This window comes from Camellia sinensis, chromosome 10 (genome assembly GCF_055761805.1).
Source record: "Camellia sinensis isolate YWXY chromosome 10, ASM5576180v1, whole genome shotgun sequence".
Classification (NCBI taxonomy): domain Eukaryota; kingdom Viridiplantae; phylum Streptophyta; class Magnoliopsida; order Ericales; family Theaceae; genus Camellia; species Camellia sinensis.
The window spans coordinates 24,199,942-24,214,005 of record NC_138970.1 but is presented as its reverse complement, the minus strand read 5'-3'; positions in this window follow the sequence as shown (position 1 = coordinate 24,214,005).

Genomic DNA, 14,064 nt, shown 5'->3' with positions numbered 1-14,064 from the left:
ATGTTGCACCAAGAACCAATGGCATCTAAACATTTGTCAAGAGAAAAACCAGTCACACAAGCAGACAAAGATCTTGTAGAGTTATTGCACCACACATCAGCCATTAATGAGGTCCCCTGCAGCGTTTAATGCGATAACCTCTTCACGTCAGAACAGAATAGCCTCACCATGAACAAGGCAAGGTAGAGCATAGACTTTCGGCCAGCATAGACTTTCGGCCAACACGACAGGTCGGAGTGGACAAGGAAATGATGAACAAAGGATATAAGAAGGTTTCTAAGACAAAAAAAAGGTTAAGTTCCCTATCGTTATTCTCCTATCATTCGCCATTAACCTCTCTCTTCTAACTTAACCGTCGGAGGGTCCACTGGGGGACTCCCATTCCTCACTGGGCTTTTGTGCTAGTACCCCGGTGGCCTCAGTGACTAGGGGACGACATTGGAAGCATGGGTTTGTGATAAGCAGTTCTATCAGTTGGCGCTGTCTGTGGGAATCACCATTCCGCGTGACAATCGTGCTCATTGTTACCGAAGACCCGTTCCTGATAATCCCTCCTCCCTAGCCATCAAGGTGAATGGTCATAACGAGATCCATGGCTTCTCAACACAATGTCGTCGACCCCCAAGCCAATCCTATCAATCTAAACAACCAACCTCAATATTTCACAGAACTCTCCAACAGTATCAACCGCTTGGCCGAATAAAACCAGGCCTTAAATTAACGCTTTGCTCCAGCGAGACCTCCCTATACCTCCCCCACCACCACAAGATATCCCTCCCAATCGAGAACACACCCCAAGCCATCCTTTCCAACAAGTCCACCTCTCCAACTTAGAGGGTCAGCAAGCTCCACCCCAAGACATGAACCCGCCACCTCGAGGTTTACATCCGTTCGGTCAAACACTTGCCCCTGAAGGAGAGGCTAGTAGTGTTCAGCCTCCCTTCCCCTGGGGGGGTAACAATGTTCCTATTTGGGATGCAGAACTCCAAGCCATGAAACTCCAACTTCAAGGAGTTATACAGAACATACAGAGTAAACCCTCCACAACAGCCAACTCCTCATTTGTCGCCTTCATCCGGGACAAACCCCTACCTCCTAAGTTCAAAATGCCCTCAATCGACTCTTTCGACAGCACAACCGACCCAGTTGATCATTTGGAGACTTATAGAACCCTAACGATCCTCCATGCTTTTCCTGATGAGGTCATGTGTCAGGCTTTCCCCGTGACACTTAAGGGGTTAGCTCTACTATGGTTTAGTCAGCTACCGTCGGACTCCGTTTCTACTTTCCAATACCTAAATGACTCATTTCTGAGCCATTTCATTGGCGCTCAACACCAACGGCGTCCAGCAACACAGCTTCTTAACATCCGTCAGACAGAGGGAGAGTCGCTACGTAGCTTTGTCACCCGTTTCAACACCGAAGCCCTACAGGTGGCGGAAAATGATGACAAGGTCATTCTCACGACTTTCATGGCCGGTTTAAGATCATCTGATTTCCTCTTCTCCCTCTCCAAAAACCCTCAAACCTCCATAGCCACCCTCCTTTCCAAAGCCCAAAAATTTATGAACGCCGAAGACTCTCTGGCAGCCCGTCAAGATACTACAACTAAAACCCAACCTCCAGGGAGAAGAGAAAGGAATCTGAAACCAGACCCACTCAATGTACATAGCAAACCCCTCATTACACTGACCGACCCGCTCGCCCTGATCAATCGCCACCTACCCGACCGCCCGATCGGTTTGAGCAGTACACTCCCCTCAATTTCCCCATGGAACAAGTCTTGAACCAGACCCAGCGGGATTACCATTTGAAATGGCCCCAACCCTCACAGTCTCCTTCCAGCCGGTGAGATCAATCCAAAAACTGCCATTTCCATCAGAACCACGGCCTCAACACTGAGGAATGTGTTAACCTCAAAGACTAGGTAGAGAATCTGATACGCTAGGGTCACCTCAGCCGGTTCACGGTAGCCCGCCCCCAACACCGGCCAAGAACCGAACCTACCGGGGGTCGCCCCCGACAACCCCCACAACCTAACCGAGATAATGACAGACCCCCACTACAACCCCGATCCCAAGGCAACCCTGCTCCCCTGGTTGGAGGGATCAGAGTCATCGCTAGCGGGCTTGTATGCGGAGGACCATCCCGTTCGGCCCAGCGAGCCAAACTCAGAAAAATCAGACAAGGCTCCGATAAGGAAGTCGCCACACTGGATCGCCCCTTCAAACACCCCAAGTAATGGACTGAACCCATCACCTTTATGAAGGTCGACTGCACAGGCATCCGTTTCCCCCATGACGACCCCCTCGTCATCTCTGCTCTCCTATCCAATTACAAAGTTAGACGGGTGTTTGTCGACAATGGCAGTTCTTTCGACATTATCTTCCTGAACGTCTATCGCCAGCTCAAAGTCGATGAAGAAAAATTGTCCCCTCTCTAAACCCCTTTAGTCGGCTTCACAGGTAATCGGGTAACCTCCATAGGTTCCATCAATCTCCCCATCACCATCGGAGAATACCCACGACAGACCACCAAGTTACTCATTTTCTTTGTCGTCGATTGTCCTTCTGCCTATAACATAATCCTTGGCCATATAGCCCTTAACGTTTTCCAGGCTGTCACCTCCACATACCATCTAGCCATGAAATTCCCGACCGACCTTGGGGTAGGCACCGTGAAGGGCGAGCAGATGATGGCCAGAGAATGCTACGTCGCCTCACTAAAAGAGGTCAAGCTGAAGGAAGCTATGATCATCGAAAGACTCGACGTCAAAGACGAAGAAGAGTTAGTCAGAGGGGAACCAGTGGAAGAACTTGTCGAAGGCTCCATCGATCCCAAGAACTCAGCCAAAACAGCCAAGATTGGTAGCCAACTATCCTCTCAGGCAAAGGTCGACCTCACGACTCTCCTAACCAAGCACAATGATGTGTTCGCATAGACCCATTCTGACATGCCAGGCATCGATCCCTCTTGCATCACTCACCGTCTCAGTATCAAGCCCCATTTCTGACCTTTTTGCCAAAAATAGCGTATCTTTCACTCGGAATGCAATGCTCTCAACACCTGTAAGGTAGATAAGCCACTGAAGGCGCAATTCATCCAAAATGTGGATTACCCCCAGATGGTTGTCCAATGTAGTCCTGGTCCGCAAAAATAATGATAAATGGCGACTCTGCGTCGACTATTCCGATCTTAATCAAGCTTGCCCCAAAGATAGTTATCCCCTTCCCAGGATAGATCTGTTGGTCGACGCCACAGCCGGACACCAGATGCTTAGTTTCATAGATGCCTTCTCCGGCTACAATCAAATTCTGACGCACCCAGCCGACCAGGAACACACTTCCTTTATCACAGATAGAGGAACTTATCACTATCGTGTTATGCCGTTTGGACTGAAAATGCCGGAGCAACTTACCAACGTTTGGTCAATACTGTCTTTCAACACCAGATAGGCCAAAATATGGAAGTCTACGTTGACGACATGCTAGTCAAGAGTAAACTCGCATCTGACCACTTGACAGACCTGCGAGAAACTTTCGAAACCTTACTCAAATATCAGATGAAGCTGAATCCAGAGAAGTGCACCTTCGGCGTAGGATCTGGAAAGTTCTTGGGTTTTATGGTCAACCAGCGAGGCATCAAGGATAACCCTGAAAAGATCAAGGCCCTGATAGAAATGCGGTCTCCCAGAACAGTCAAGGAGGTTCAACGGCTCACGGGCAGAGTCGCCGCCCTCAACCGCTTTATTTCTCAAGCAACATATAAATGTCTTCTATTTTTTAAAGTCCTCCGACACGCTTTTGAGTGGGACACCGAATTTGAGGAAGCTTTTCAACAACTTAAAGAGTGCATAGCCAACCCCCTCTTCTCTCTCAAGCACTCACAGGTGAAACTCTCTTTCTCTACTTAGTCGTATCAAACACTGCAGTCAGTGCTGCCCTCATCAAGGAAGATAGCTTGGTACAATGTCCAGTCTACTATATCAGCCGCGCTCTCAGGGAGGCGGAACATAACTGTCCTTTGTTGGAGAAGATGGCCCTTACCTTGGTCATAACCTCAAGGCGACTCCGACCTTATTTCCAAGCTCACTCCATAGTGGTTCTCACTGATTAGCCTTTGAAGAAGGTCATGCAACAACCAGAGTTGTTGGGCAGACTTATGCAATGGTCTATCGAGCTCAGTCAATTTGAAATCTCTTACCGACCTCGAACAGCATTCAAAGGACAGGCCATCGTCGATATTATCTTGGAATTCACCAATCCCACTCCTATCTCGCCCTCTCCGCCAATGCAATTCAACACTGAGGTAGAAGACCCCCATTCCTGGACCCTCAATGTCGATGGATCATCCCGCAAAAAAGGGAGTGGGGATGGTCTTATCCTCACCGCCCCCAAGGGCAGTTATTTCAAGTGTGCCCTCCATTTCCTGTTCGACGCGAGCAATAATGAAGCTGAATACGAGGCCTTGATAGCAGGTCTTCGTCTAGCCAGAGATATTGGTGTAAGCCATATCCAAGTGTTCAGTGATTCCCAATTAATCTTCGGGCAGATTACGGGGGAATTCGACATAAAGGAAGACACGATGCGAGCCTACAGGGACATTGCACTCCCTCTTGTTTGCCTTTTTCATATCAAACACATCCCTCGGTCAGAAAACTCTAAGGCAGACGAAATGACCCAATTAGCCTTGGTTGACCAGTCAGACCTCAACCATGGTGTCCGCATTGAATACCTGGCCCATTCGGCTATTTCGCCAAACTAGCAGGAGCTTCACTTCCTCCAAAATGAACTTATCCCATGGGCTGCAGATATCCTTCTGTTTTTGACAAATGGAGAGTTGCCAGACGATAAACAGCAGGCCGCCAAGGTCAGAGCCCGGTCGTCTAATTACATCCTCATCAGCGGTCTACTGTATAAACGCGGATTCTTACGCCCATACCTCAGGTGTCTTAGTTCTGCTCAAGCGACCTATGTGATAAGGGAAGTCCACGAGGGCGTATGTGAAAATCATTCGGGTGCCAGGTCATTGGCCCACAAAATCCTTCGCACCGGCTACTTCTGGCCTACTCTCAACCAAGATGCCACCGAATTTGTGCTTAGGTGTGATAAATGCCAGCACTTTGCCAACATCACCCATGCTCCACCGACATAACTGATTACACTCTGTAGTCCCTACCCTTTTGCCAAGTGGGGCATCGACTTAGTTGGTCCATTGTACACAGGTAGGGACCAAACCAAGTTCGCTGAAGTTGTCATTGACTACTTCACTAAATGGGTGGAAGCGGAACCCCTCGCTACAATCACTGAGCGGAACACAACCAGGTTCATCTGGCAGTCGGTTGTATGTCGATTTGGAATCCCCCAAGCCATCATCTCGGACAACGCCAAACAATTCGACAATGCCAAGTTCAGGAAATTCTGTGCAGAGCTCCATTTTAGACCATGTTTCTCCTTCCCAGGCCATCCCCAAGCCAATGAGCAAGTCGAAGTCGCCAATCGCTCCCTCCTGAAGATCATCAAAACTAAGTTGGAAGCCACTAAAGAACTCTGGACTGAGGAACTACCAAACGTACTCTAGGCTTATCGCACTACCGCCCAAACCGCTACCGGGGAGACCCCTTTTCGCCTAACATACGGCGCTGAGGCGGTCATCCCAATGGAAATTGGCCTGTCGACCCCTTGGGTTTTACACCCGAATCCAGAACTAACTGAAGAATTGCGTCGGGCGGACTTGGACCTGATTGAAAAGCTCCGAGAGACAACTGCTGTCAGACGGGTGTCATATCAGCAAAAAATGAGAACACATTATAACCGCAAAGTCTGACCAATAGAGTTCATAGTGGGGAATCTAGTCTTGCGCGAAGCAACCCTTGCCACTAAAAATCCCACTGAGGGCAAGCTAGCAGCCAAATAGGAAGGGCCTTACGTTGTCAAGGCTAGTCCCCGTCCGAGCACTTACCGACTCCAAGATATGGAAGACAGAGACCTCCCCCATCTATGGAACGCCAAGCACTTGAAGCGTTACTTCCAGTGACATGGCGTCCCCTGTTTTTGTACTTTTCCATTGTTATATGTTCTTTTTGCTGATCTGTACACTTGTCTATTATTGCTATTTCCATACATGGTGTAACTTATGATTAATAGGCTGTGCCTTAAATGACAACAACTTCACATCTCTGTTATTTGCATTATGTTTCAATGACAACTTGTTAACTAAAGCCTGAGCCAGACTGAACACAAAGAGCTCAGTCAGACTGAGTTAACTAAAGCCTCAGTCAGACTGAGCACCAAGAGCTCAGCTAGACTTAGCCAACTAAAGCCTCAACCAGACTGAGTTAATTATAGCCTTAGTTAGACTAAGCACGAAGAGCTCAGCTAGATTAAGTTAACTAAAGCTTCAGCCAGATTGAGCATGGAGAGCTTAGCTAGACTGAGCCAACTAAAGTCTCAACCAGACTAAGCACGAAGAGCTCAGCCAGACTGAGTTAACTATAGCCTCAGCCAGACTGAGCACGAAAAGCTCAGCCAGACTGAGTTAACTAAAGCTTCAACCAGACTGAGCACGGAGAGCTCAGCCAGACTAAGCCAACTAAAGTCTCAGCCAAACTAAGCACGAAGAGCTCAGCCAGACTGAGTTAACTATAGCCTCAGCCAGACTGAGCACGAAGAGCTTAGCCAAACTGAGTTAACTAAAACCCCAGCCCGACTGAGCCCTTAAAGCCTCAGTTAGACCAAGCATGAAGTCGCTGCCAGATTTTGTTAAAATCCATGTTCATGACCATCCATTTTTACTACTCATATAGGTCAGCCTACTTGCCAATCTTTACCAAATTTTTGCAAGATAGGTTATTTATCAAATTTCATATTCCCGAATTTTTCTCACCCATTTTTTTATCCAATTCTGCTCAGCCATTTTCACTATTCAAAATTTACAAATCAAATAAATAACAACAACAACAATAAATAAGAGAAGTCGTTGTTTTATTAACCAACTTACACTTTCATACCATTCGTTTACAGAAATTACATGTATAAAAAACAAAACAAACACAAACAAAATTTTTTACACTTTGTTACAAAAGTTAATCTCCCACGCTGGAGGCAAGATCCTCCTCTTCAATCCCCTTGTCCAAGGGGGTCTGGGCAACGTCGTCTTCCCTTACCTTCATGAGACTGAAGTCCACACCTGGGAACAGCTCTTGTGCCTTATATTTGAAGCTCATTCAGCCGCCGTCATAGTACTGACTCATCTCGTGCTTGTAGAAGTCTGACCGCTGGAAGCTTTGGATCACTTCTTTTTCGCTCCTCCCTCCAACAGCTACTCCCGACGGCCCAACACCCTCTTCCCTCTCCTTCGCTATGCTCCTGGCGACCGCAGCATCAATGGCCATTTGGAATTCGGCGGACCCCTTGAATTGCTCCATGGCTGCCATGCATAAGTTAGGGTACGCCGCCCTCTTAGATGCAAATTTGGCCTTCTTTTCTGCCAGGGCCTTCTCCAACGCTGCGATCCGACCATATGCCTCTTCTTTGTCTTTGATCGCCTGGTCGCGCAGTTCTTCGTTGTTGGCAAGGGCCTCTTCCCACCTCTCATTGGCGGTGGTACCGGCTTGTTGGACCAGCTCTAGCTTCTTCTTCTTACCTGCCAACTCGAACTCTAGCGATACCGCCTTGTGGCACTCCGTTTCCAGCTCTAATTTGGTCGCGAGGAGCTCGGCATCAGCACGCTCTGCTGAATAGCTCTGCACCACCGCCAATACTTCCATCTTCTTTGCCCTTTGCGCACACTCCAACCCTTTTGCGCACACACTCCGAGCGGCCTTCCTCTAGTCCGCTGTCTCAACTCTTAGATTCTACAACTGCGCCTTCACCCTTTCCAGCTGGGCCCTCAGCGGCTTTACCTCTACCTTCTCGCGGGTTGCTTTGTTCATCAGGGCAAACGTCAGGGTCGCTGCCTCTATCTGGGCAGAACAAAACCCTCTTAGGAGGTCGGTCTCTATCAATCGAGCCATCGACTGCACGGCCACATCCTCCACCACTCTAATGAGTCTGTCGGCTGCGACTGTGGCTTCCCTATCTTTTTTTGCCGAGTGACCTGCTAACGCATGCGTGTGGTACATGGCGGTCTTCAACGCGACGCTTTTCTCTAGTTTGCTAACCCCAGTCTTCCCTTCACCAAGACTGGGAGATACTTCTACCACAGGCCCCACCGTCGCCGCCGTTTAGGCACTTGCGCCTAAGTCTTCTTTTAGTACTTAGGCACTTGGGCCCATGTCTTCCTTCGCCACTTGGGCAGTCTCTCTTTCTGAAGCCTCCTCCGCCCTCCCCTCCTTCATCTTCTTCAAAGCGGGGGGTGTCCTTACTCCACTCTGCTGCCGCCCTATTTTTCTTAGCTTTCTTTAACACTGCCTCCATTTCCTGTTTGCCCCTCTCCTTCAGCAGGTCTACTGGGGCCGGCAGTGGGTCAAAGTCAGTCAGGTTTTTGTCTCCCAACGGTTTGGGATGCGGTCGAACCCACTCCCTCATCACCAGTTTAGGTGCAGGCCCCAACTGTGTCTTCTTATACCTGTCCGCTTTGGCGAACGCTCTCCGCTCTTCCGCCTCCTCCGCGTTCCTCCTCGCTTCCAACTCCTCTGTGCCGGATCCTTCTCCGTCGGTTGCAACCCCAAGCTCAACGCAAACAGGGTTGAGGGTCGGATCAGGTCATCCCACTTCGCCCTCTCTTTCTCCCTCCACTCCTTCACCCTCTTCACCATGTTCTTAGCCTCCGCATCTAGCCTTGGCTCCACTGACTTTGTGGGGACTTTCCATATCGTGCGAACCCCTCTCTCACCGTTCGTTGATACATAGAACCATCTCGACCTCCACCCCCTCACCGAAGATGGCAAGCCTGCCACTAGACCGCGGCCTGCCACTGCTTGTAAAGTCGCCCACGTTTCTTGCTAACCAGAGGCCTTGTAGTAAGAGAAGAATTCCTCCACTGTCATAGTCGCCCCCCCCGGTTACTTGTGGCCATGCGACCGCGCAGGCCATTAGTATCTTCCATGCGTTGGGCACCAGTTGCCCTGGCGCCACCTCCAGTCGATTTCGGACGTCCACCACTACTTGGGGGAGCGGCAGCCTCAGTCCCCCCCGCAATGCCCCTTCGTACAGCGTGAATTCCATCGGTCATGCATCCGACACTCTCTCCTTAGACATGGGCAACCTCAGCTCTATCTCCGCCGAAATTTGGTTTTTCCTTCGTACCTCCTCCAACTCTTTCGCCGTGAACGTAGACTTGTCGGCCTTGGTGTGCCAGTGGTCCGGTTTCACTTGGCTAATTGACCTAGTGGGTACGATCATCGTCCATGAGCGAGCCCCCACCGTTTGCCCAGCCCCCCTTTTATCCCTCTTCTCTACTCTGTATTGTTCAACTAACCCTACTACGTCGTCCTCTCCCAGTGCATCTAGCCTCGTGGCTGGCACTTCATCTCGAGCCATCCCTTCTACGTGTCTGCATATCGCTTCGGACGCTGGCACAAGGAAGTTCACAAAGTGTCGTAGCGGCGTGTCACATGAAACAAACGATTGCAGCTCTGGGATGTGTTGGTTATTTACGACAAGATAAGTAAAACAAATAACTCCAAATGCCTACGGTTTGCCTATATTCCAAGGATCAAGATTAAATTTCACCAATTTGAAAAATTTTGAAAACTTCCGCCCCCGCCTTTTTGACGCTCTATATTAGCTTACCCCTTCGCTTCCTGCTAACACATCACCTTTCTTATTACAGGATTATGCCACGTGTACGACAACGATCCACTACTCTCTTCCTCTTCCCTATCTATTCCACTTCTCATCACTACGTGCCCAACCACTTCTCGAGCCCTGCGCGCCGCCATTTTCTCCCTCGGTCACCCTTTGTGGTTGGCCCTCCTCCCAGTCAATCTTCTCGCTCAGTCACCCTTTGCGCTCGGCCCTCCTCCCAATCAGTCTTCTCTCACTCAGTCACCCACAATCTCCGTCTTCTTCCTTATTCCCTTCATTAGACTGAAGCTGCACTCGGGAATGGGGAACTACTGACATAGGTGGGCTCGTAAAGGCTTTTGGCCCACCACTTAGAGCCCAATACACAGTTCAAACACTAAAGCCCAACATTACTAGAACCCAACGTTGCACCAATAACCAACGACATCTAAACACTTGTCAAGAGGAGAACTAGCCATGCAAGCAGACAAAGATCCTGCAGAGTTATTGCACCACACATCAGCCATTAATGAGGTCCCCTGCAACATTTAATGCGATAACCCCTTCACGTTGGAACAAAACAGCCTCACCATGAACGAGGCAAGCTAGAGCATAGACTTTCGGCCAACACGACAGGTCGGAGTGGACAAGGAAATGATAAACAAAGGATATAAGAAGGTTTCTAAAACAAAAAAAAAGGTTAAGTTCCCTATCATTATTCTCCTATCATTCGCTATTAACCTCTTTCTTCTAACTTAACCGTTGGAGGGTCTGCTAGGAGACTCCTGTTCCTCGCTGGGCTTTTGTGCAAGTACCCCGGTGGGCTTAGTGACCAGGGGACGACGTTGGAAGCATGGGTTTGTGACAAGCAATACTATCAGTTATAAATAATTAAGAGAAATTTAAAATTTTATATTAACTACTAGATTGTTGATTTTGAATTTTAATAATGAGTTGTAACTTTATGCATTAAAATGAAAAAAATACACTAATATGTATTTTATTTTTTTGGTATAGGTGAGATGAGGGTAGGACTACTCGAATTCAAGTTCGATTTGTGTTTAGTTTGTTAAAAACTTATTTAAAATTGTCTCGTTATTTAAATAAACAAAATAAATTTGAAATTTATTAAGTTTTTAAGTTAAACTTAAACAAATTACTACTTAACAACTCGGTTATGTGTTATAAAAAATCAAGGGGCATTTATACACAAGTCTTAATTTATGAACTTATACCTCATTAAGTCCTAGATCTTCAAGTTCCATTAAATTTTTAATAGTAGGAATTACTCTTCAAACAATGATTGTTTATCATTTTATGATTATCTATAAAGAAACATGATGATTTGACATATATTTTTATTTTTAAAACTTTAAAATATCAACTTTCAAATTGAAAAAAATTAAAAAAAAAATTATGTGAAAAAAAAAACTAATTAGGGTTGGTTTGGCAAGTTTCAAAAAAGTCAAAAAGTCACTATCCTATTTAAGTCACATCATCTTATTTAAGTTACATCACCTCTCTAACACATCACTTCAAACCCAACCCAAATCCAACTAATATTTCATAAAAAGTCAAAAAGTGCACTTATTTAGATCATCCCGAATTTGTTTTGAAAAAACTGAATTATTGTTTTGTGCAAAATTGAAAAGTTTGAATCTATAAAGGAGTATGGCGATGGAACATTGATGTACAAAACTTAAAAACAAAAAAAACAAAAAAAAAAAGTAACTTTAAAAATGAAAAAACTGATAATGTTTTCAGTTTTAAAATTTTTTTAAAAAAATGATAATGTTCTTGGTTTTATTGGATAGTCGAATTAAACCAATAAGTAGAAGAGCAAAAATGTCTAATCTCATACTCTGGTTTTTTTTTTTTTATCAGTTAGTGAAACAATTATATAAAACATTACTATGCAAAATTGATATTTTAAAAATTAGAAAAAACTGATAATATTTTCAATTTTAATAAATATGACTTATTGGTTCAAAAAATCTTAAATAGAACCTCCCATAACACTTATAATGAGAACTTTTAGATAATTAACTCAAAAATCAAACTACTTTGACTAAAAATATTTAAGATTGACTTGAAGTGTAAAATAAATCAATGAGTTAAATGTTGAACACATGCAAACTCAAAAATTGTTTTTATTTGTTTTTTTTAATCTTAACCTCTTAAGTAAACTTTTTTTCATACTTTAATCAAATTCTTATTTGCTCATGTTTTTCTAGATTTCTTTATAAATACTTTATTTTAGGTACATCAAAAAATAAATTTTTTTGACTAAAATATGAAAAAAAAAATTATGAAAGATTTTTAAAAAATTAAAAATCAAACAAAATAACTTTTTTTAATTTTAAATAAATTTAAGTAACTTATTAGTAAATTGTATTATAATGAAAGGCCGCATTTGTTCTATTGACTAAACCTCTAATTTTCTTGTTGTCCCAAAGAATAATTACATAAGAACTTATTACTTAACTCAATTAGCTTACGTGCCAATGATGTATCGGAGTTAATAAAAAAAAAAAACAGACATAAACACAGAATTTGGATCCCTTTATAGTGTTATTGTTTATAGTGCAGCATGTAATGTTGAAAACAAGATTATTTTAAGGCAAAACTTTTTTTAAAAAAAAAATTAGTACCGTTTGGGAAGTGGTTTTGTGGACTTTTTTGATTATTTTAGCCACAAAAAATAAAATAAGCTATTTTAGTCACAACAAACAAAATATTACATCCAATCCATAATCATTGCACTCTTCTCTCATAAAAAAAGTCAAAAAAATCAAAAAGTCAAAAAATCCTTCACAAATCAAGCTTTTTAGCTCAGGCTAAAATAGTCAAAAAAGTCAAAAAATCAAAAAACTAACCCGCTTCCCAAACCAACCCAACCCAGAATCAACCTCCTTTCTCCTAAAATGACATTATTTTCATTTGAATAATGTTTGAGAGCCACAATTTGTGTGGCTCAAATGGCTCAAAACTGTCAAAACGACGTCGTTTTGACATATTTTGTGCTCAATTTTGACAATTTTGAACCATTTAAGCTACAAAAATTGTGGCCCTCTACTATTGCCGTTTTCATTTTGAGACACGTTACAGAGAATGTACTAAAAAACCCGAATCCAGTGAAAAGAGCCAGAGATGATATTTTATTCCAAAATTTGGTCACCTGGCATTATAGATATCATATGAGGCTGGCCCGGAGATTATTAACATATTAATAAATAAATAACTTTGTAAAATAGGTAACTTAGGCATTAAAAAAAGTATCTAATTAATTAATTAAATTATTTAATAAATCAGTAAGAGCTGTTTGTTTTGAAGGATAACACCATAGGATTGGACTATTAATCCGGATGGATTAATAGTCTGTTGTTTGGTATGAATTTTTTGTTCCGGACTAATAATCCCCCCGACTATTAGTCTCATATTTGTGGGCCCAGCTCTGCTACAGAGCCCGAAAGGGTTCGAGCCAAATTTGGCTCGAATTTGAGAAGGAGGAAGAAGAAGAAGAAGAAGAGAATGAGGAAGAAGAGAAGGAGGAGCAGAACTGGAGGGGGCCCTAAAAATAGGGCTGGAGGTGGAGGCGGAGGGAGGCGGAGGTGGAGGCAGAGGCAGAGGCGGAGGCGGGCGGAGGCAGAGGCGACGATCGGCCGACGACAGACGAGCTACGACGATTGGCCGACGACCGACGACGAGCTCCCACCTCTCCCCTCTGTTTCTCTCTCTCGCCTCTGCTTCTCAGGTTCAAAACGAAGAAGAAGAAGAAGAAGAAGAAAAGAAAGAAGAGGAAGGAAGAAAGAAAGAAAGAAAAAAAAAAAAAAATCAAAACCCAAAACGACGTCGTTTTGGGTTTTGAGCCACATTCGGCCACTAATTTCGGGCCCTCAAACATTATTCTTGTGGGCCTATGCTATTCCATGGGGGAAGTGAGATAGAGACTATGAGACAACTCATCCCATGGGATTAGCTACTAAAATTACATTTTTGCCTTCTGGTATTTAATTATGTATTATATTTAGTAAAATTTAATAAAATTTAAATGTTTCAATTTAAAAATAAAATAATTTTATTTAATTTTTATTTTTGTTTTATTTATTTAATTTTTTAAAATAATTTTTTATAGATATTTTATTGATGTTTTATTTTAAAATTTTGTTTATATTTTATTTAATTTCATTATTTAAATTTTAATAGATTTTTTATTTTATTTCATTATTTAATTATTGTTATTATTTAAAATAAATTTATTTAAAATTTTAATTAAAAAAATAACATATATTTTTATTGATATTTAATTTATTTAATTTTTTTAAAATAAATTTAT